This window comes from Bactrocera dorsalis, chromosome 3 (genome assembly GCF_023373825.1).
Source record: "Bactrocera dorsalis isolate Fly_Bdor chromosome 3, ASM2337382v1, whole genome shotgun sequence".
Taxonomy (NCBI): domain Eukaryota; kingdom Metazoa; phylum Arthropoda; class Insecta; order Diptera; family Tephritidae; genus Bactrocera; species Bactrocera dorsalis.
The window spans coordinates 86,120,252-86,145,654 of record NC_064305.1 but is presented as its reverse complement, the minus strand read 5'-3'; the positions used below and the strand labels follow the sequence as shown (position 1 = coordinate 86,145,654).

Genomic DNA, 25,403 nt, shown 5'->3' with positions numbered 1-25,403 from the left:
AGTAACTAACAATCAAACGGTGGTCCCCATAGAATCTAAACAAAAAGTACAGAGAATCCAGAGGTCTGGTTCCTTTCAATCTGACTCTATTTCTTTCGTCGCCAACAAATACTTGAGCAGTATTTACAACTTCGTTAAGATCTTCTTCATTGTTTTCCAAATTCTATTATACAGTTAAAAAATGCTTCAGTAAGAGGCTTAAGAAAAGCCGCAGCTCAAATCCAAGAAACTTAAATTTGATTAAAATAGCAATAGCGAGCGCACAATAAGAGATTTAATGCTGATTAAAAGACTCAATTTATTTTCAAAGATGCACAAAGTGCGTGCTACTAAAAGGCAACTAACGCTAATCACTTTTAATTAATCAAGTAATTTTACTTATAATTACATAAGTACTCTTTTGCCATAGCTGCTCCGCAACAAATCATTAAAATCAACACTTTGATGAATTAATCAAGTCGAAAATTGTTAAGTAGGCACGCAATTGGTGGGCACCCCAGGGAGTTGAGAGCAAAAACAAAAAAAGGGAAAAAAAACAGCAGGAGAGCTTGTTAAGATGTTAGATAAAACCGAATGATTGTATTTCATTCAATTTGCTGGCATATACATATAAGTATATAAACGTGGTTATATATATTTCTTTACACTTGGCAGAAGCATAGTCTATAAGAAGGCACTGAGATGCAGAGAATTTTGGCTAAAAGGTTTCAGATATGCATACTTACATATAAAGTAAGTATGTATATAAACATATCTTAAAATATAACTGTCATTAAAAAATATATCTACATATAAACATTATCGCTTGCAACCAGCTCAACTCTCATTCCATACGCTCTTTCACGTTCGAATTTGAACTCCACTCATTGGGATCACCGCTTGGTCGCTGTGGTTGTTGGCAGACTATTTACTGGTTGGCTATTTAGTAAACTTGTTGAATGCGTTTGGTGGTTTTGCCATGAATTTATGCTGCGGCTTTTTGACTAATTAAACAGCTTTGTTGCTGCACAACGAACGTCATATGCGCTCGCACGCCCCCCTTGCGACTCTTTTGGTCGGTCGGTCGGTTGGTCGGTTGGTCGGTTAAAGCATTTCAAACAACAAATTGTTGTGGTAAATTCTATTGCTTTTCAGTTTATGTTTATTTTCTTTCATTTACTTTTTATTTATGTCATGCATTTTGTATTTTATTTATATTTATCTCTCTCATTTTTAGTTTCATTTATTTCGGTGTCCACCTTTTGAATGCCGCCCATAATTTATTTGCTGTGCCGAGTCATTTCGCAAGCCGCTTTGCCGACTGCTGCAAAAACTCTGCAAATAATAAATAAAACACAATTTGCCGTTACCAACTTACAGCTATTCAAATAACGTAGCTAGCAAACCAGAAAACCAAAAACAAAATGGAAAAAGGAAAAACCAAACTGCGCATAACGCAAGCTTGCCACAAAGCTGCAGCCAAAGCCAAAGTAGCGGATTTACATGCATTTAACAGCGCCCTCTCCGGCTCCCACGTTCTCTCTGTCTCTCTCACACGCTATTTATGCATTTTCTCTGTCCACACTGTCGAAGTGCAAATTAAACAAAAACGGCAACGCCGAAAAGCAGCGTTTGTGGCGACACTAAACCAGATTCGTGCATGTGTTGGTGCTGCTGCTGCATGTGTGTGTATGAATGTGTCGTGTGGCGCCATTTTAACAAGTTTTCGCACACATGCTCGTACATACGGACATTTATGGGATTGCGCTTTGCTATTATTGGCCACTTTTTCATTTATTCGCATTCTCGCAGTGAGTTTTTATGTTTCGTTGCAGTTTGAATTTAGCTTTTTTGGTGTTTTTGTATTTTTTCTTTCATGTGCGGTATATGGTACATGCCTGCAATTATGCTTTGCATTTAGCTAGCAAAAAATTGCCACCTGCCACCTAGGCTCAATCAACTTGCCACATGCCACATGCCACATGCCGTGTCGCCTAACGAGTTTTGTGGCGCTATGTGACGCTTAATCGCTGATAACTGTAAATATGTATAATTTTTTGTGTATATGTCGCTAATGCACTGCAGTTCGGGAAAAGATATATCGCACGTACTACTTGTATTTCTGTGTGTATGTGTGGGTTTAGTAAAAGTGGATTGATTTTATATCGGCTAGATGGTTGACCAAGCTCTGCTTTTGCTTGCGGTAAGAGCATCGATTTTATTCGACAAATGGTGTGTTTTGAACATTTCAATCCACCTCCAAATTTTTTTTGTGTTTTTGGAAGCGCCTCTTATGCTACAAACGAACTCCAGAGCTTGAAATAGCACACTGAACCCGACCGCAACCTTAGCTCCACAAATCGTTTCAATGCTTCAAATCAAAAATCTGCTTTATGGACCTATATTCTCTACCAACATTAACTACTTTTCGTTATTCGCCGTTAGAAACTCTTAACACGGTTATTCACTTGAAGCGTAAACAACAAAAAAAATTTTCGCCAAAATATCCGTTGTTTGGGCGGGCAAAAAAATATGAAGATGAGGCATTACTCTATGAAAATAATTTCCAAACGAAAAGGAAGAGCTCACAGAACCTCTGGGAGTCCCTCAAGCAGTCATTTCGATATGTTTAAAATCAGCTGGATGCATTTAAAAGCGAGAAAATTAGGTGTCCTCTGAACTGAAGAAACATTGAAAGACGATTTAGCATGTTAGAAATGCTGCTTGAACGCTACCAATAGAAGTTCGCTTTGGGTCGGATTGTAACTTCTGATGAAATATGGATCTATTAAAACAGCCCTAAATGCAAAAAACCATATCTGAAACTTGGCCACCCAGTAAAATCTACAAATCAACGCATCTTTGCTGTCACCTGCTTGGAGCGGAACCGCTTCCTAGGAACATCAAGGAGTCATTCGTCTACTACGTCGATAACATCAGATAATACTTCGACCATACTTCTTCTTCTTTACTGGCGTAGACACCGCTTACGCGATTATAGCCGAGTTAACAACAGCGCGCCAGTCGTTTCTTCTCTTCGCTACGTGGCGCCAATTGGATATTCCAAGCGAAGCCAGGTCCTTCTCCACTTGGTCCTTCCAACGGAGTGGAGGTCTTCCTCTTCCTCTGCTTCCCGCGGCGGGTACTGCGTCGAATACTTTCAGAGCTGGAGTGTTTTCATCCATCCGGACAACATGACCTAGCCAGCGTAGCCGCTGTCTTTTAATTCGTTGAACTATGTCAATGTCGTCGTATATCTCGTACAGCTCATCGTTCCATCGAATGCGATATTCGCCGTGGCCAACGCGCAAAGAACCATAAATCTTTCGCAGAACTTTTCTCTCGAAAACTCGCATCGTCGACTCATCGGCTGTTGTCATCGTCCAAGCCTCTGCACCATATAGCAGGACGGGAATTATGAGCGACTTTTAGAGTTTGGCTTTTGTTCGTCGAGAGAGGATTTTACTTTTCAATTGCCTACTCAGTCCGAAGTAGCACCTGTTGGCAAGAGTAATCCTGCGCTGGATTTCCAGGCTGACATTGTTGGTGGTGTTAATGCTGGTTCCTAAATAGACGAAATTATCTACAACTTCAAAGTTATGACTGTCAACAGTGACGTGAGAGCCAAGTCGCGAGTGCGACGACCTGTTTGATGACAGGAGATATTGACCATACCATACTTCTGATGCAACAAATTTCCGATATTCACAGTGGAGCCATCAACACCTTAATCGACTCCCTTCACTACCCATTACAGACGAAGAGCTCGAGTTGTCAAGAGAAACGAGAGTGACCCCTGTGATGCTGTTGCAGGTTATACTCCTACTTATTCAGAATAGACCCTGACAAATCAAATACATTTCCAGCGTGCAGTGAGTCCCCGAATGATGCTGGTCACTTCTTTGCATGCGCTGCTAACCCTCCTCATCTGACACCCTTCTCCCTTTGATCCGAAACGGCACGTTTCCTATCGTTGGATACAGCAGCTGATGGCTGAGCCTGTATGAAGTTGTCTTCAGTATCACATGTGAACACAGTGCATCGAAAATATTATGGGGAAAAGTTTGCTGTGTCAGATTTACTCAGATGAACAGGAAAGATATGGTAATTATTTCAAAAGATGCAGAGACTTATTTACGACTTCAAGATATGATTAAAGATATATTTCTAATACTAGCTGACCCCGCAGCCGTTGTCCTGCGCGAAATTATGTGTTTTGAAATGAAAAGACAAAAATTCATATTTTATTGATAATCATTTATTTGCTATTTGTCTATATTTTTCTTCAATGTAACGCAGCTTGATAAACAAATTTTTTGGTTTCTGTTCCGGTGCGTAAATGTACAGAGAAGATGGTTTTCCAACTCTTGAGCACGCCACGTATATCTGGCCGTGTGAAAAACATAGCATTTCCAAATGTATGCCACCCAATATGCGACTATTCTGTTGATCGTCATTTTAAATTCAATTTTCACTGGAAACGGAATACTTTTGAACCGAATTGGCAAATCGTTAGAACTCAAAAGAAATCCGTAGAATCAAGCATTCTGTCCCTTATATTTGATAGGTGCATCACAATCAGATTGCGATGATGCGGTGGCATACCAGGCCTCTCCAAAGAATTTACAAATTCCACTGGTAATTCACGGTGTCGTCTTCATTGTCAGACGATCGATCGATTTGTATGATTGCAAGTCTCCTGGAATTTGACTTTGAATTTTCCAGTTTAAGTCAACAACATAGGTATTTGTGGCAGCTAAGATTGCTCGTACACTCAAGGAATCGTACTTACGACAGTTTGGCCAATGTTCGTATAACATTCGTGATGAGTCCATCTTTCGTGAATTGATAAACGGCATATGGATTGATATCAGACCATGGGAAGTATCAATCAGTATTGACCCATTTCCAATTATTAGCGTATGCAATGTAAAATGTCTTCGGCAAATGTAATTTTTGGTCGTATCCCATAACGCGGATTTGAAGGCTGATCATCGCGAAATGTGTGTGAACTTCAGTGGCTTTCGTTTTTCAGGGTGGATTGTGTAAGTTCATTCTAATGCATTAGTTGAGAACACACTGGATGTCCATCTACTGGATGGACCCTGCTTTCTGCGTAACAATTTCTTCGATGATGCAATCCCATGTATAATATCAACGTATTTCGAATTAGAGCAATGTTCTCGCAAACGGATCACTGACGGAAAGTTGAGAAAAAAACTCGCTAATGTTAATTTTGTTGCTGTTGGTGTTTCTGTTGACTGTACTGTATTCTCTGGGTTGAAATAGACTCTTTGGTCATTCCCCAAATTAACTTCGAGACGCACAACAGTCGGAAAATGTTCATGAATTTCAAAAGAAATATCCTACAAAGCACTTTATTTCAGTTCACGTATCGACCGTGTCGTTTAAAACCAATAACCGCCATGTTGCTTCCTATGGTGACGTATTTACAAACGCATTTTATCGATTACACCAAACTACAATACGCAACATTCACATGACTTTTGAATGTGAATTAGACAATAGTGGCGGAATATGGGTACGACCCATGTGTTGTCAACTTTGATGTGTTGTTAACTTCGATATTTACGCCGATAGAGTGGATATCCATCATTTCCAGCTTGTGTTTCAGAAAAGCACATGGATAATGTTTCGCGCATTTATTGTCAGGCATACAAACCGAAGTGTGATTGTGGTGTCCGCAAGGTCCATGAACCATGTTGGTTTTCGTCACTTCATATAATACTGGATCTTTCTCTGCATCATTAATTTCCGCAGAAATGAGTTCATCAATTTGATCTGGTGTGACAACCATCCACCATCCAAAGAAGAATATGTACGTGCGACAAACCTCTCTTTTGCTACTCAACAGAGTACATTTAGCATCTAAACAGTACCACATATAACAACAATACTCCAAGATACACACCATCAAACATCGTAACTGTTGTTTGAAAACTCGTGCTGTGACATCGTGACGATCGCTTGCTTATTGACCGCGATCCATAATTCCGCACGTATGTCACCGCATCCTGGGAGTACTTCTTGCCTTGCCTTGCCTTTGGCTGCCATACTTTGATGGACCGATATTAGGGCGACCTCTTCGTGGCTTCGTAACAAATTTCAATCTGCAATTGACCTCTTTGTGTGAAACGCACGTAAAGTTTTCACTGAATAATTTTTCTTTTCAATAGCCGGAATAAAAAAGCAAGCGACCGAAATTGAACTATTCAAATAATTTACAAATCAAAATATTGAAAAACAAATCATACAAAAATGTTTATGGAAAAAAGATACTTTTTGGAATTTTTGAAAACTTGATCCACAGATATCGCCTTTTTCTTTGGCATCGTTTTGTTTAATACACGTTTACACCAATTTAAGGTTTGAATATTGGATACTGCGATGGGAGCGCCATCTATCGGTCAACATTTCAAATATAAAAAATTGATTAAAAATGAAAAAATAATTTAAAAAACATTTTCCAGTGGACCAAATTTTAAATATAAACCATTCCCGAATCTCCTTGAACGTACACACAAAATTTCATCAAAATCGGTCCATCCGTTTAGGAGCAATCCCAAGGCAAACACACGGTCAGAAGATTTATATATATAAAGATAAATTGTGATGTCTTTTTCTTGAGCAATTAGTGTAGATTAGACCACCAGATGAAACCATGCCCCAAATCTTGGAAAAGACTCATGAAAAGAGGATCGACACATCCCACCTTTCGTTGATTTCAAAGTAGCATAGGGACCTGGCAGCACTTGGTATCTCGAGTTGGCGCCAATTGGAGAAAAAAGGAAACAACTGGTGGTCGTTAAGCAAGTGTTTAAGACAGTTAAACTCGTGAAGGTGTGCTGTTTTTGTTTTGTGTTTTGATATACTTGTATGTACGTGTGAAGAGAATCGGTATCTACGGTCTGATTTCAAGCAACATTGATCATATCCGAGCAATCTTCGTACAAACACAAATCTTCTGATAAATCTTAGAGAGATTGTCATATAAAAATGTTGATTTTTCTTTAAATTTATTACATTCAGTAACCGAGCCTCACTAACTGGCCACATGTATATAATGAACTACATATGTAAGTAGTAGTAGTTCTTGCAAAAAATATTTCAATATTTTTAGACGACATATGTAATTCATAAGAAAATTATTTTAATTAAAATTCCTAGTATTTCTAGTGTCACTAGCATTAAATTGCCATATGCCGGCAGTAATCATAACAATAAAAAAATTTAATCTTAAAAAACACTCCACTCACTTAGCCGGCCATAAATAAAACCGGATCAAAAGGCAAATAAAATGGAAACAAAATATAATTATGATTATGATTACATTGCCATTAATAAGGAATCAAGAAGATTACGAGCAAAACAACACGAAACGACAGAACAAAACGTACCAAACAATAAAGAGCAGTAATTTGATTGAATGCGAGGCGGACAGCACAAAACAGAAAACAGCTAAAAAAGCCATCAGTGGAAATGAGCAACAAAAGAGTGAAGATGGCACGAAGGCTCCCCGTTGTTTCGCATGTTTGGCCAACTGTTGACTGCCACAGTCGGTTCATCTACCAACTTGTCTGGGGCGTTTTCCGCACACACGCGCATACACATTTAGACCGGCACAACCGGGAGCAGCGTCAGCGCCGTGAACATGCGGTGCGTGCGGCGTTGTGAACATGAGAGAATGTGTGTGATTGAAGCGAAGTAGTTGTGTTCACGAGTGTACGCGCGGTGGAGCGCAGACTGTTGTCAAGCTAGATAGCACAGCCACTACGGCGAGTCCGGCAGGCTGGTCGGCCGATCATGCCAGCAGTTGGCGCGCAGTGCACAGCGCCCAGCGTGTCTGTGGTCAGTGACCCAAGCAGTGAGGCGTCGGCCGTCGAACGCAAAGTGAGTGCCGCTGTGCCGCATTCGAATTGACAGCTTGAACATAAGCGGCAGAAGACACGTTTTAACCGCTGTGAGTTCGTTGTTTATTATGTTGTTATAAGCGAGTGACCGTGCTCGTCTTTAACTATGGTTGTATTGATGTATGTATGTTTTTGTAAATGACGAAGTGAGTTTGTAAACGATGGTCAGTTTTGTTTTATGCTGCGATGATGAAGTACAGGTTTGTCTTTGTATCATAGTGAGAAGTAATAAGAAATGTGTTTGTTGAAGGGTGGTTCGAATACAAGTTTCCAGGGCAGTTTTTTAATTTCAGTGAAAATTTCTCGATATTTGTTTTTTTAATAGTTGTAATCGAAAAATTTCTTCGCCCAAGTCTTTGAGAATTGTATCTCAAAGACCTGTGTAAAGTTTCATGAAGATCGGTTGAGAAGTTCCCGAGAAATCTTGTCAACCGTCTTCAAAAACACTTGACAATTTAGAACAGTATTCTAGAGCTGTTGTAGAATTGAATAAGACAATAAAAAATCGATTTTGTGAAACCCGTAAACTCTTGTAACCCCTTAATATTATGATCTTACACCTTTGATTTCATTCAGACAACAATTTCTCACTGGATGGCGCATCGTCGTAAAAGTTAGAAAGCATTCAGGTGATAGCAGTTCTAGGTTATGTTATAGTGACTCAAACTATTTATGATTTTTTTGAGGAAGGAAGGTTTATAAAACATTTTTGGAAAAGTTCTACAAGTTATTGTACCACGACGACACAGCAAACTCAAAGAGTTAAAAAGAGGAGAATAACTTTAAGTTTTGAGGTCCGCACCAAAGTAGTCAGAGCTTCGTATTTAACAGTTGAAGATTACTTAGCAATCTCTCTTTAAAGCTTTTATATAATAACTCGATAAGTCTTCACAGATTGGATGAGTAACGGGCTGAGCCGATTTAACCATGTCTATCGGTCTGTCAGTATATAAAATAGTCCCTTAATTTTCGAGATATCGATCTCAAACAATGCAAACATCCTTTACTCAACAAGGGGATGCTCATTTGTCGGAACTGTTGATATCGGACTACTATGGCATATAGCAGTCATACAAACTGAACGATCGGGATCAAGTGCATGTATGGAGAACTTTTTTATTTTATGAAATATCTTGACGAAATTTGGCATAGACTTTTACCTCCGACATCGCTTCATTCTCCGAAGAAAATTTCCAGATCGGATGACTATAGCATATAGCTGTCATACAAACTAAGCGTTCTAAATAAAGTGCTTGTATGGAAACTTTTTGTTGTGAAGGGTATTACAGCTTCGGTGCAACCGAAGTTAACATGTCTTTTTGTTGTTTTTGTTTACATTTATTATGACCATTATTTATTATTACTTAAGTTATTTTTGACGCCATTAATTTCTGTAGCATTGCGTGTAGCATCTAAGTAAGCTTCTTCGCTTGCAATTACCTCGGGGTAAATTCTTTGCGTTCGTAAACTGAAATTTAACTTCCCATCGACAGTTTGCGTATCGCGTGTTCACGAGTATTACGCGCTCATAATTATATAATATGTATATAGTATATATATACATATATATAAATGTATAAGCACCGGCGTGTAGCGTGTTGTTTGGCTTCGTAAAACTCTTTTCCGACTTGCTAACTTTTTCATTAGCTGTTGCCTTCACACTATACACTTGTTGTTGTTGTTGTTGTTGCACTCTAACTAATGTTAATGATGGTAGAACACGTGCAACATGCTAAACTTCTTTTGACCAAGCCGCAATGAAATGGTAATTAACTTTTAATTCTCTTCTCTACTCTTTCCTCACGCTACAAAGTCACTGCCAATCCCACTGGCATTGCGTTCTTTTGCGTCCTTGCTTTTGTTCGGTACAATTGCAAGCGACCATCGACAGCCGGAGGGAGATTGGCGCAGCATCAGTTTGAGTAGCCGTCGGCGAAATTTTTGCTTCATTATTAATGAGCAGCGGTTTCCATGTGTGTGTGCTCGTAAATATGTATTTTTATGCTTGCAGCATACAGTTAGTTTTTATGCATTGGCTGAGTGCACTATAAATTATGTGGAGATCTTTAAATTTGTTATTTTAGAAGGCTCTTTGAATGCATTTGTAAATATAATCCTGTTTTTCGGGTTTTTTCTTTTAGTACTAATATTCTAATTCTAATACTACAAGTTTGAGCAGTGTAAACCATTAAACGTAACTATGAAATAGACTACTTGGGCAGCAATCTTCGATGAAATTTTAGAAAAAATGTTTTGCGATCAGAGAAAGCACTTCACAGTAAACTTTTTTCGACAGAACTTGAAACCTTTTGAATATAAAAAGTTTTTCGGTTGGTGGTACAGCGTTTTATGCCATACCAGATCCTTAAGTAACGAGGTGGCTTGGAAGTTTTGCTACTGTCAAGCGTCGTCTGTGTTTTGTGCCACCTGATGAAATGCCATCACCTAGTCCATGAGGAGTAGTCGTTCTTTACAATACCTGCACTTTGCGCGAACTTCAAGGGTTGCTATGACCTCACTAACGATACCTCCTTCCGGTATCCCATCTCTAGCGACCCTCAAATGCTTGTAACGTTCCCTGGTATCTTGCTCTTGATATTTTTTGCAGTCTTCTCGATCTCGATCTACGAAAAATTTTTAGGCTTATTATAAATTTAAAATGTCGTGCCTAAAAAATGGAACCAAAGTTTTATTTTACAAAATATTGTCAACACAGCAGCATTTCTCAAAAGTATTTGGGTGCTTAAAGATCGTAGTGTAGGCATCAGGCGTATGTCAAGGCATCACAATGTTTCTTGTAGATCGACTCAACACATTTTGGTTAACTTTTTGGGCACTCATACCAAAAGATCTGAGTCTTTTGTAAAAACTACGTCGAGTAGAGGTCACAAAATAAATGCCTCAATGTCGCTAAAGACCCTACTTTCATCAAACGTATCATTACTGGTGACGAGGCGTGGATTTATCAATATGACGTCGAAACTCTGCAACATTTTAACAGATACCGCTCGTAAAATGTGCTGAAACCGAAGAAACAGAAATTCGCTGTAGGTATTTCATTTCCTTCAGGCCATTCCAGACAATACTTAAACCAAGTATATGGAAAATTCGATTAAGCGTTGGCTTGCTTATATTGGCTTAAAAGAAAAACATTTTAAAAGCGGTTATAGAGATTTATATTAAAACATGTGAACATGTAATCAGTTCGAGTCAAATTTGAGTTCGGAATTCTATGTGAATTCTTCTATTTTATAGTGGCATCAGTTGAATCAGATTTATAAGAGTATAGAAACGTCAATCTTTGTAGATCAGATGATATGTTAGAACTGGAAAAAACCACTTTTATCTAGTGGATTGTTCCACCTTAATGTAAAATGCCATATCCTACTAGGCCTTTTACAATAAATGTTCTATAATAAAACAAAATTACGAATATTCCTAAGATTATAAAGAATTTTTAAACGAATTGTTGAGGTTAGTAAATATTATTTTAAAGAATTTAGAGATCCGCTTACCACAAAAATTCCATTCGGATAAGTTAGAGTCCGTTCAAAAACAATTTTTACTTTTTGCCTTAAATCTTTTACATTGGGATCCAAGTTTAAATCTTCCCCCTTAGACTAACCGTTTAAAACTTAAAAATCACCAGACAGTCGCTAGTCGTAGGGAGATGCTTGGTATTATACTCGTATTTCTTGTAAAACTCATCAATGGGTCAGTCTGTACCCCATCCCTCTTATCTGATATTAATTTTAACGTTGCCCTTCCCTCTACTAGGCAGTTTAGATCCTTACTTTTAAAATTTTCTAGAACAAATTTTGAGTTAAACGAACCATTCCGCCGTATATGTCATGATTTCAATTCTCATTCCAGCACATTTGATCTAACAGACTCACTCTTTACCATTAAAACAATTATTTTATCTACTCTTAAAAAGTAACATTTAAAAAATGATAAACTTTAATTTAATTCTTAATTTTGGCTGTTGAAATTTTTATTTCTGTGGCTGAGCAGCTTAAGATCGCAACGCTTAAAACTCTCTTGCTTTTTATGACTCGGCTAATTCCGCTCGTTCGCGGATTACGCCCCTCGCGTTGGTTGGGCGGGAGGACGTTAATCGTTGGGTATTATTATAGTATTGGAGTAGATTTCTTTACTTACCCTTTTTAAAGGCGCGTAATGTAAACTGAAAAGATAGAAATACAGTTATTAGTAAAAATTTAAGGGACTAATTCATAGATAAAATATAAATTAAGATTAGTAAGGGAGGGCTAAATTAGCTGAACAAAACTATTATACTCGCAACATATTGCGAGAGTATACAAATTTAATAAATTAAACTCCTCGGTGCATAGATAAGGAGCCGCTTGTCAAAATATATCTATTTTTTGGCATAAAAATACAAAAAAAAAATATCATGTAAACAGCAAAACATAACAATAATTTGTTGTCTTTTATATCGAAATATGAGAATATTTTGTAAAATTAAAAACAAAAAATGATATGCAAATATTCTCCAGTCGATCTGCGAGACCTTGCCTCGCCACTTCCCCGTCCACAAAATTCCCAGTCGTATACTCTCGAACGCGTTGCATAATTTTAAGGCTAATTAACATTTCCACATGCAAAATAGAAGACTTGAAGCAGAAAAAGACAACAGAGCGGCGAAGAGAACGCAGCAGCGGCACAGCCGCGCACAACGAAGCGGAAACAATAACAAAGACGTTTAATGTATATATATGTATATGTGTGCGTTCTCTAACATCATCTACACCTTTATATAGCCGCACGCTCGAGCAGCTGCGGCGAAGAATTTTTTCGGCAGAATGTCTTTACACAGCACAGAAGCAGGGAGGGCAGGCAGCAAAGCTATGCTGAAGGTGAGGCAAATCTTGGTGTAACGCCCACAAATGTTGCTGCAACGCTGGTGAGCGTGCAAACGGGAAAAGTAAGCAAACTAAAATTAAATTAAGCAAAAGTGTGGGAAAATGCGTTCAAGCATAAATGAAAACACGAGAACAAAAAATAGGCGGGAGCCGGAAAAATTTCAAAAAAAAAAAAAAATATATAAAAAATATTCTCAAATGATGGTACCACCGTGAAATCGGCAGTGAATGGGAGCAGAGCAGAGTTTAACAGCAGGATTTTCAGGTAAAAGTAAGAACACAATACATATATGTAGAAGTATATGCTTGAGCTGCTTTGCCGCGCAGCACATGCCACTTGGGGCTGGCAGCGCGGAGGCAGAGCTTTGTGGCAAAAGTTACATGTAATGCCACTATAAGTAGCAAGTAATAAGCTGAAATTTACATGCCGCTGCTCTGTACCTAATATCGGATAATAATCTATCTGCTGCTAAGTATATAGCGCGCACGTATATATATGTACATATGTATATCTGTATGTGATTGTGTGCACCCGTGTCGGTGGCGTGTGAAAATGTGGCGCGCGCCCAGGCGTATGAGCGTTGCTGTGCCATGGCTCCCGCTCACAGCTCGTGCAAGACATCTGCAGAGATAAACGCTTGCTTCGGCGAAGCGTTGGAGTGAAAAGATGTCACGGCCAGCAATCAAAGCGTATTAGTAGTGAAATTAAGTGAATGAGCGTAATTTGCGGATTTTGGCTGGCGAGGCTTTACTTTCGTTAGAAAAAGGAAAAAAGGAATATGTAACAACGAAAGAATCAATTAATCGATTCGTCACTAGTGAGCTTTGTTAATGATTTAAAAAATAAGTTCCCAAATGGTCTCACTTCAGTAGCACTCTAGTCTCTTAATTTGTCTACACTGTCACTTCCTAAGTAGTATGTATATCTTGCATTGATTTACTCTAAATAAAGCTTTTTTAAAAAAATTTTTGAAAATCAAAAATTACAGTTTTTAAGTAACTGTGGCTCTTAGTGCATCTTTCACATTTTGTGAACCTTCCTCTGTCTCTCATTTTGCAAAGAAGATCGCAAAAAGAATTTAAGCTACAACCAATTCGTCGCCTGGCGCAAATATTATCAGAACTCCCACCGACGGTGGGAAAATGGATCAAAACGGATGAAACCTCGCCCACTCCCCATATAACGGTACTGTTAAAAACTACTGAAAGCGCAATAAATCAATAACTAACTACGCCAGACCCGCTTTATTGGAGACGTAGTCAAAATTTTACAATAGGCATGGCACTGTCTATTTTTAGGCCAAAACACATGTCTCGAGACCTACCCGATCGATTAAAATTTAGTATCCGGCATTCTTTTGAAATTTGTAGGATAAAATTTTGCTCTAATAATTTCTTTAAAGCACGCCACCTTATGACCAAAAATTTTTCAAATCCAACCAAAACGGTTCAAGTCCCTAGGTACCGAATATGTGGGTCCCAGTATCTATAAGTGACCTTAGACCGAAAATGTGGGCTAATGTGTGAGATATGCAATTGAAACTCAGATATAATCCTTTTCTGGCAAAAGTTGTTCTGTGTATTAAAAATGGGTGCAATCGGGTCAATACTTCCCTGAGCCCCCATATACCTAATATAAATATTTTCGAACTTCCAGGTGACCTTATGCTGGATATATCGGCCAATACGAGTATGTGAGTTAACTTAATAAAATTCAAAGAGCGTGTTTTTCTTGTAACGGTACATATTAGTGCTTAGGGTGAAAACTCGCCCTAGACTCCATATTCCCCCATATCAAAAGCTACTAAATCAGAGTTTAGAACATAAAAATGTTTAGCTTTCATAATACAATGATTTCTAATTACATAAATTATATTTAGACTCCACATTGACCATTTTTATCTAGCATACAATGCAATCTCAACATCAAAACATCAAGAAAAATTTACTACAGATATAATATCCATATCCATTTTTATCGCTTTGCTACTGATCGAAAGTAATTTATGTAAGTGCTGAGACAATACAAAGGATAAAAGGATTTGATTTTTCAAATGAGTGCCCTTTTAGAATTTTCCCTTCGATTATCTAAAATTTTGCTGAATCCTCCTTATATATCAAACAGCTCATTTAAACCGCAGTAAATAGGATATACACATACATACATGTGCCTGCATGTTGTTGTTCGCCTTATCGGCACACTCCACTTGGCCTGCACACAAATTACAAGAGAAAGCAACCAAAACTAAATGAGCATACACTTGTGTATCAACCTGCATATTTTACAACAAACATACAATACATTCATTCTCCTAAACTTGTGCATGTTTGTTGTTGTGTTGAAAACAAAAGGCACAGGTAGTGAGTGCGAGCTTCCGCAAACCAATTTCCATTTCCTGCAGTGTTGCTCATAAATTCGTTTTTATTTAAATTCTTTTCATCTCTTGCTTGTTCGAGTTATGCAAATAAATTCGGCAGAAACTTGAAATAACAGTAAATTTGTTGAATTCTCTGCACATTGTTTATATGGGCACAAATGTGAGGTTAGAACAGGGGGTTCGAAAATTTGTGGCTTTGAAATGTGAAGCGTCTACTATATTTGAAATGAATTGCTTGTAAATTGTGTCACTGAAGTTTATGCTCCTAAATGATATGCTGGTTGGGCTATTTATTTCTAGTATTAGTGTGCTTTATGATATTTTGAAGATTTAGTATAAGTTTAAGGTTAGCTAAAGACAATAGCTCGGTATAATGCAGAAATTTATATAAATAATCTATATTTAGAGATCCCTTTAGTTTAAAATACTTTGACAACGAACACCTTTTAGTTAATCTATAGACTCTCTGCAATTCTCTGCAGAGACCTAGCACAATCTTTAAATAACCCAGTTTGGTCCTTTGCTATAGTTCGTTACAGCTATGCTAGATGGAGTTAACTTACTAGGTCCAAGAGGAATAATCATCCTTTAGGATGGCTGCGTTTGACCTCTTACAGTGTATCATACCGTGGGGATCTTAGATGCTTACAGCGTAGTCTTGGCAATGCGGAAAAAGTGCACAAGAGATGCTCCATTTTTTCGATGCCCTGTCCTATGCATTTCCTATAGTCTTTTCGATCTGTCAGCCCCATCTTGCGAGCGTGTGTCGCACCAGATAGAAATATTTGACTTTATACCGCTTCTTTTGGGTTTTAGAGTCGCCAAAGCAAACGCTGGTAGCTTTTTCTCTGTCCACATATCCTCGAGGATATTATGGGAACTTCTTTACAGATGGGTCAAAACTTGGAGAAATGTTCGTGGAAGGATCTTGTCATGAACTCTGTATCAATTTGAGGGTCAGACTTCCTAATGCAGTGTTTTTCAAGCCGAGGTTACTGCCGTTAAGCTAGTAATAGATTTACTGTTCCGGAGGATCCTCCTTCAGAATAGTGAATATCTCCACTGATAGCAGGCAGTTATCAGTGCATCGAATCAACTTTTGATAAGGCTAGTATGGACGCCAGATCACATCGGAATCGCAGGTAACTGTAAAGCCAACGAGCTGGCAAGGAAGGGTACCCTAACTCCCTTTTCAGTAAAAAGGGAACGGGTCAATGCTTCACTCTCCTCGTGTAATCCACTATTGAACAGTTGAACATCGCAGGAGCTGAATCAGCGCTGAGCTACTGTCGGTTCAAGCGCTGTGACAAGATACTTTTGGCATGAAATCGACCATAAGAGATCCAGGTCTACTCACGCAGATTAACCTCTGCTTAGGACCATTGTCTTATCAGCGTCCATGCTGTAAGGTTGATAATCTTATCAGACGCCAGCTTTCAAAAGCTGTATGGAAAAAGATGAGATGGAAACATCTTAACACTTCCATCTTGATTGTACTGCGTTTGCGAGATCAAGCTAAACATTTGGGAGCTTACACTTACAGATATCCCCCGAGCTGGTAGAAATTTAACTAAATTAAATGGCTGAGTCAATTTTTATGAATTACAAGGCGGTTTGCTGACTTATAAGGTCGAACACAAGAGTTCAGTTAAATGTATTTATAAAGTACTGCATATAGTAATTCAAATGCGATCTCTGGATCAGCCAACGAACTTAACCTAACCTAATCAAGGTACAAAATTCGTCTGGAAAATAAGAAATTTATACCAGAAGAGCATACTTTCAACACACATTGAAATAGAAAAAAATTGATGAGGTTCTCTCTCGATGAAGAAAACTCAAGGTAAGGAATGATCTGTAACGGAGTTCGCGATTATTCTCTTCTTGTTCCTGAGCGCATTCACACAGGAAAGCTTTCGACGCTCTACACATTTGTATGTACACTAAGGGTCCAAAGATAAGAGAACCGTGTCCCTCGTGCTCGGACAACTACTTTCTGTTCCTGTTATCTCCATGGTTGCAATTGCGCTCGATTTCAAATGGATATTTACAATCTTCGTGTGAAAGCAATGTGCAACACCAAAATAGTATGCCATGATAATAAGTAAGAAAAGTGTCCGTGTGAAAACGCCATCTTAGAATATTATTTTTGACACAGCGAGCTGCAAGAAATTCATGACATCCCAATAACTTCGAAATTTTAAATTTAGAGATAAAAAAAATTGTTAGTATTGCATTTTGGATTAGCGCCATTGCATGCAATAAGCAAACCTTTCAAAATGCCTCAATTGCCATTGAGATATATTTACGCAACATAAGTAGGCACTCGTGCGATTGAGCACATTCGTGTGCAGCGTAACTGTAAAACTATTGTTTCGCATTGAAAAGGTGCATCGCATTTGCCAGACTTTTCTTATTTTCCATGCCGGCTGAACAAACGGCACAGCGAACAGCCAAAATATGCAAACATAACCCCACAAAAACTGCACAACAAAGCGCAGTTATTCATGTCCGCTTATAGAGTGAGCTACCGTTAAGCGCTGGCAAATCGCAGCGATAAATAAACGATTTCAAATGTCAATAACTCACTAGCGCTGCGCATACAAATACAGGGTGCCAAAGCAAATGTAAAAGTAAATAAAAGTGTGTGTCCATGCATATATATACTATACATATATGTGTGTGTGTGCGTGTGTGGAGGACCACCCGTGGCGCTTTAAAAAGGGGAGGGCACTGGGTTGAATACGCGCAGTCACTGTTCGCACCTCTGCACTGGCGCTGCGCGTGTTTACACTATTTACAAAGCAAACAGTTGCCATTTCAATGCAACGCCGAAAAAAATACAGATAAATGAATATTGAAAAAAAATGTGTTTCTGTTTGTTGTTTTTTTTTGTATTTTCGCAAACGCAATTCATTTCCATTTACAATTGTGAGCATCAAATGTGCGAGCGCAGATATTTTACAGTTATATTCAGTTCGAATTTACTTTTACAGTTATCCGTACATAATACCCGTTCGAGAGGGTTCATTTCGAAGCAGCTGCTCGTGGATATTCACATGAATGCCCCCATTACTGTGTGGGCCTACAGGGTTGGGCAAACAAAGGGGACTCATATGAATGAAATTATATGTATATCATAAATACATACATACATATGTACTTAGTATGAGAAATTAAAAAAAAATACTTTAAGAGTTTAATATTCCCATTGTCAAAAGGTTTCATGAATATTGAAGACCCCATAAGCTTTCCAAACCCCATAAAACTCTGAAGTCTTTGACTAGATCTCTGGTGGGAATTTTTCTGAAACAACGCTTAGAGTGTTCTTTCATCGCCTTGAAGACATTCATGATACTCTAAATGAAAAGAACACGCCTCGCTTAAAATAACATCAGTAATATTTTTGCTTAGTTTAATTGGTTGGTTGAAAAGCGAGAGCGCATAGAACCGTATGTGACCATACTTAGGCCAGCGTTAGGTCCATTGTGCCCCCGAGAAGTAACCAATTTAAGCCCAGCAACTTTGTAGATTTGATAAAAAATCTGATTATTTTGCACACCAGCTGCCCAATCTCTCTTAAGATAGAGTATTCGGAGCCGTGGAATATGCCCCTTCACGTCCAGCTGAAGGCTTGACATTCGCATAGATAATGTAGCAGCGTCTCATCATCCAGCGCTTCAGGATTCCCAAATTCTTATGTACTATTTTCTGAAGGTGGGATCTCAAGGTTAGGTGCCCCGTTATGACCTCTAAAACGTTGTTAAGCTCCTTTTTTAAGCTTTTCGGTATGTCCACAATGAACAACATAACTGTGTATTATGCCTTATGCTGCTTGTGATCCACGACCTGACGTGTCCCTGTAGAGTACATTGCTTCAAACAATTCTTGAAGGAGTTGAATGGCTTGGAGCAGCTTAGAGGGATTGTGTCTACATTCTGAGTGGCCTGAACGGCCCTTTCATTTCCTTCTATTCTTATATGACCAGGTATCCGGATGTTATTAACTTTTGCATAACCTAAAGCAATGAGACTTAGTATTGGCAGAATGAACGGCTTTAGTTGCCGCTTGACTATCCACTAGAAGGTTTATGGACTTGCTGCTTACAGTAGAAGCCTACCCTCTGTTATGCCCACAATTTCGGCCTGAAAGACCAAATTGTAGTCCTTTAGTTAGAAGCTGCATTCCGTGTATGGATTACTGCAGAAAACGCCCGCTCTGTTCCCATTTCACCCTTTGATCCGTTACTGAATATGTAGATTTCGCCGTTGGAACTCTCGATGGCAGAACCTTCAGACCTTTAGATTTGACATATCGATCTAAAATTTTGCACATTTTGAGATAAGGGAGTTGAAAAAAGTATGTACACTCAGCTAAAGAGTATAGTTAAAAGAGAGTAGTGAGTAAAGATACCTATTAACCGACCAAACCATTGATCCTTATTGATCATGCTCTAATACAGAGCGCTTTAAAGGGATCTCATTCATCCTGCATTCGCATTTACTACACCATTCATTGCCTTAAATTTGTTCGAGCAACGACTGAGCTTTTGTTAAAACACTTTTCTCTTATACATGCTTTGGTTTTGCCACTGTATGTGTGAATTCATGAGTGGATGAAACACTGAGCATAGTTTTCAATCCGCATATCATTGCATTTTTCAGCTGCTGCGGAAACTCAAAATTGATTCTGCACCAACAACAACAACAACAACAAACAGAAAAACTTTTCAAGCGAAAAATGCATACAAATACAAACAATTTTCCAAACTAATCCGACACAACTCAATCAAAAGAGAGCGAAAAAACCCGACAAACAATAACAAAAACAAAAAACAAAACAAAGCTGCATGCAAACTTGCCACACATAGGGGCGATCAGCATAAATTCCTTTTGCGCATTAATGTATGTATCAGGCACACATACATACTTATGCACATGTATTAACACATATGTACATATGTATAGAGAAGAGCTTGAAAAAGTTTTCAAAGTGATATTTGCAGATTGAACTTATGTGCACAGCCTATATTTATGCCTGACACGAGTATATGTACACACACTTATACATTTCAAAATTTGCGTCTGTGTGTTTGTGCAAATATTTGTTTGAGAATATGTAAGTTTGCGTTGGGTCAACCACAATCGACAGCCCGGGACAGCCATTTAACAATGTTAAATGTTCACAATGTGTCGGCAGGTTGTTGGCGTCAACAAGAGCAACAACAAAAACAACAAAAGCAAATAACAACAACAACAAAAGCAATAACAACAATAACAAAAGCAAATAACAACAACAGAAACAGCAAAAGGATCAACAAAAAAAACGAAATCAAATTAACTGTTCGACAAGCTTCGCTCGCCAGTCGGACAAAACAAAGCTCAACCAAATTTTTCCCAGCTGAACACACACACATGTACATATATTTAAATACACACTCAAAAAACACAAACACACACATGAACATATAAATTCAAACCCACAGCATCACTACCAGCCATTTTGAAGTGCTTTCGAGGCTGAAAAAGTATTTTTGACTGACTGTGGATATATTCATGTATTTGCATGCGATGAGCTCCTATTTAATTCGCTCGGCTCGTTTTCGAAATGTATCACGTTTCAAGTGAATAATTTTATTTCGGTGTATATTTGCAGTGTTTTTTGGCATTTTGTCATTTTCATTCACATTCAAATTCTCAATCTCATTCACTTTCGCCCGCCCGCCCGCGGTGCGTGCCAGTGTACTGCAACAATATGCAAACAATAAAAGCGACCGAACAGAAATGTTTGATATTTGTTTAATTCTGACCGCGTTTTTCGCCACCCCCGACACCCCTCCCACCACTTTGCATGTGACACTGTTTTGGGTTGATTTCGGCAATCGCCCTCTGGATTTAATTGCGTCACTTTATGGTCGAAACGTGACATAATCATAAACTGGTTGAGTTCGCAAATTGCTTGGGGTCTAAATAGTAGTGACATATATGTATATATGTATATATATACAGCTACTTATATAGAGGACGCCACAGACATAATGAGTCCATGACATACTTGTTTATGTATTGCGAAGTGTTGGCGCAATTTTGTAGTATTCTTATCGTGAAATTATCACTTTGGTATTTTGGCGCTCAAACATAAATTCTTTTCATGCAAATTAGTGACAAAAGCAGCATATTCTTGTTAATGGTTTATACTCAAAATTGTGTAATATTGTCAGCTATTTCAGACCAGGTTATGAATCATTTTTGTATCTAGGCCAACTTAAGGTTAGGTCATATGGTAGTAATTTTCACACTCTGAAACACTTAAACTGATGCATAAGGATCTTTTGTGAAGATATTACTAAAAAACAAGAAACTTAATAGAAAGCATAATGAATGTCAGTTTACACAGGCGTATTAGTATTGCCAAGATACTAGCTTATTCAGATGCATTCCGACATCGCGGTATAAAGGCAGCTCCTTTTCGTGATATCAAAAGCAGCTTTAAAATGTATAAGAGCCGATCGTCTTTTCACGGGTTTTTTCCAAGATTGTGGTTTCCTTGTGTACTATTTTAGATTCCATTTTACTTTGGGAACTATAACTCAAGCAGCAAGTGTTTTGTTCCTAATCAGTATGACCGAAGTGAATCCAGCAAATGACTTCGGAATCTTCCAAGAAAGTGCACCTTTATTTAAATTACTACATCAAGATGGTGTTTTTCTGTCTACATGCATTCGGGTGCTGAACCGGTGAGGATCGCGAGAGCTCAGCAGCCGTTAGTCAGCAGTCGGTACTTGTGGGGTTGCGAAATTCTGCTGACACAGAGTGGAATATAAAAATTACATATGTAGACCTCCTAGCACTGCAATGTTCAGTGTCTCATAACCATTGGCCCTCACGTGGTGCAGTTAAAGATTTTGTAAGAAGCAACTTGCCATAGTTATATGGAGAAAGATGAGAATAAACATCTACGCACTTTCTCTTCTACTGTTCAGCTTTCGTCAGACTAAGTTTGTTGCATCGCGGGCGGTACTTTCTACGAATCCAGCGAATTAGCGGAAATTGATTTTAGCCGCCTCAATAAATTTGAATTTGTGGCAGGCTATAAGAGCTTCGTCGATATGTGACGATCCTTTTGAATCATATTTTGAAGTTTTAGCCTTACAACGCACAGACATCTCTGACTGTCCAGGTGGGACTATTTGTCACATCAGGAGAAATCAGCCTATTTAACTGCCTAACCTCAGCCACTATGAAGAGTAAATTTCACAAAAAACGACTTTTTTGGAAAGCCGCCATTCGACAAAATTCAAATTTTTGAGTAGTCCTTCTATCATTACGTGCTTTTATTTATAGTAATAACAATTTTTCTTGGCTTTTAAATTTTGAAAAAAGTTGGAACAGAAAAGTCTTCCCTACCGATAAAAACTTTTTTTCGGGGTTCTTCAGGAGAACGACTATGGAATGAAAATCCAAAAAGTTGCAGAATGAATCACAGACTATTAGAGTATTTTAAATTCTTTAAATGTGCATTATACTTTTTACATCTTTACGTTGTTTGTCCGCGATGGACTCCTAACCAACTGAACCGATTTTACTAAAAATTATCACTGTGTCCAGTTCGAACCAACTTAGAAGATAGGATAGTGGAAACCATTCATAAATAAAAAATACAGTGAAAGCTCTAATAAATCGATGCTCTATTAACCGGAAAACTCTATTAACTGGACAGAAAGGCTGATAACAAGCCATTGAGAAAGCAGTTTTAAATTCGTTATTTTTTTCCAATGAATGCATATTTGTATGAACATATTGAAAATTAAACCTCAAGTACAATCTCTTGGATTCTTATACCGACAAAAATGTTTTCACCTTTATTCGTAAATAAATATTTATTAAAATAATATTTTCACTGCGTTGAGTATAAAAAAAATCAAGAAAAATTCGTTTCAAAAATATTTAGTGGATATAACCCCTTAATGTGAAACTTTGTGATTTGACTGCCGACAAAAAACTACCCTTTTTATCCTTTTTTGAAGACAAATGCTTAGGTACGAAAATTACTCACTTCTTGGATTCTTGCCAATGTTATTCATAAAATTTGGTGAAGTATATTTTTCCTTTACATGTAGCCAATGTTGAAATTAAACTCTTAAATTATGCTTTTATGCAAATATCTAATATGCATACTAAATATTTTATTGTTTTACTTCTATCACAAATGCATACTTAGCCATGAATGCAAATAGCTAAGCATTAAGAAGCATTTACAGTGCATATTAGCATAAGTGTCGCTCTGACAACAATTTGTCAATGATGCGGCATACAAAAGACGCTTCAAGACTTAAACACACTTCGTGGCGATCCACAAGTTGCACTGTCTAAATTAAATTAAGTGTCAGACAGTCAATTCTGCGCTGTTCATTAAAGTGTCAGCAGCAATTAAATGCATATTAAGACGGCATGTCGACTTCCAAACTCGATTGAGTGTCGACACAATTCAAGATGCAGCAGCAAAAACGAAGTTGTGAATTCTCAAAAGGCAAATTGCTATATACATAAATGTGTATATAGTATGAATATATGTATGTATATGAGCTTCTAAGAGTGTGTAAGTGTACGGTATTTAGTAAATGTGAGTGCAGAAAAAATTAATATATTTCCTTTTAGTATATATGTTTATAAGTATATAACTTCGAGTGAGTAAATAATACAGCTCAAGCGGTCATAATTGTGGCAAACCATAATGACCTCCTTAACCGCAACACACACACATACACATCCACATATGCTTCAACTTCTGTTTATTATTTCTGCGCTGCGCTTGTCTAATACACTCAGCGTAGTGGCGTAAATAGTTTTAATTACATTTTACGAGCTTTGGAAAAGAATGCGTTGCAATCATGCCATGCAAATTCAACTTTGAACTTTCCAAGTGTGTGTCCGAGTGTGTGGGCCAGTGAGTGACTACTGTAAGTGGGTTAGCAGTCTAAAGATGCACAAAATACTAATGATTGAATGTAGTTAAGTAAATATTGCTTTTATAATTGACATCCTCATTATTTGTTCATGATGCAATCACTTTTTATGGTACTTGAGCAAATTCGTTGAGTAATTCTTCAAGTGTGTGCGCATGTGCATGTGCTTGTGCTGCGTAATTGTGTGAGAAGCTGTTATATAGAGGATACTCATGAGTTAGAGTCTTTTTACAAATAAAAGTTATTTCTGTTGTCATCGAAAATGGTCACCATCAACCCAAATAAAACCGAGCCTGTCACCGAAAATGGTCGCCATAACCAAGCCCATTATGTTCTATGGAGTCTTTATATGGTGGAAGGCGCTCATCAGCATAATGGTCCACTCTAACCATGGCAGCTAATGCCTTCTTGCATATTGTACCCGTTGTCGCAACGTGTATGGCTGCGAAAGTTGTTAAGTGACGCAAAAAATCACGTATCTAAATTCTCGGATATCCCCACATGCTTCGACTTCATACCGGATCAATCTCTCTGGAGGCTCCTTCTCAGCTAATATACTACTCCGGACAAAGAAATGACCTTTCACTCATATAGCAGAGCAGCAGTACTAGTCTTTAACTTAATACCAGTGCGTTCAGGGTCTTTCGAGGAAAGCTAACTTCACTCGAACCGCTACCCGCTTATCCTCTTGTGTCTTACTACTAGATACATAGCTGGACCTCCGCTGGGTCAACATCGGTAGATGTGCTGTCGCAAAAGCCTTTTAACTCAGAATCGATGGCAAGAGATCTGGGGATATTTTTGCTCTCAGTAAGGCTAGTCCTTCCCTAGTAGTGGGGCTTTTAACAGGTCATTGCCCTATTGGCGTCTATTTTACAACGTTGGGAATTTTACCAGATGCCTACTGCTGAAACTGTATGGAAGAAGATGACGTTGAAACAACTCAATACTTCCTCATTGACTGTTCCGCGTTTGGACTTAAGACTTGGGAGCGCACACCTTCCGACATCACCCTGAGCTGGAGGGAGGGGGAAATTAAACGCTTGTGCAAATTTGTTTTGAATTCTAAGCGTTTTGCTTATTTATAAGTTCGAACACAGGAGTTCTTCTTTTCTATGGCTTCACAAAGAACCCATAGCAGTCCACGTACGATCTTTTATCAGTCATCTAACCTAAACTAACCTTACAAATAAGTAGATCTAAAAGACTCATGTAAAAATTTTAATCGGATAATTTTACCTGGCTATAAAATTGTTTCATCTAA

The 25,403-nt window shown here is 38.1% G+C and overlaps 1 protein-coding gene across 3 annotated transcripts in view; it reads right to left on the bottom strand.

Moving 5' to 3' along the window:
• LOC105229711 (protocadherin-like wing polarity protein stan) overlaps window positions 1-25,403 on the bottom strand; it is a 120,205-nt gene that overhangs the window by 63,542 nt on the left and 31,260 nt on the right. For all 3 annotated transcript variants that reach the window (XM_049451602.1, XM_049451600.1, XM_049451601.1), the window contains exon 3: window positions 12,072-12,096. The gene's annotated coding sequence lies outside the window, so the exon portion shown is untranslated. The remainder of the gene's footprint in view (window positions 1-12,071; window positions 12,097-25,403) is intronic.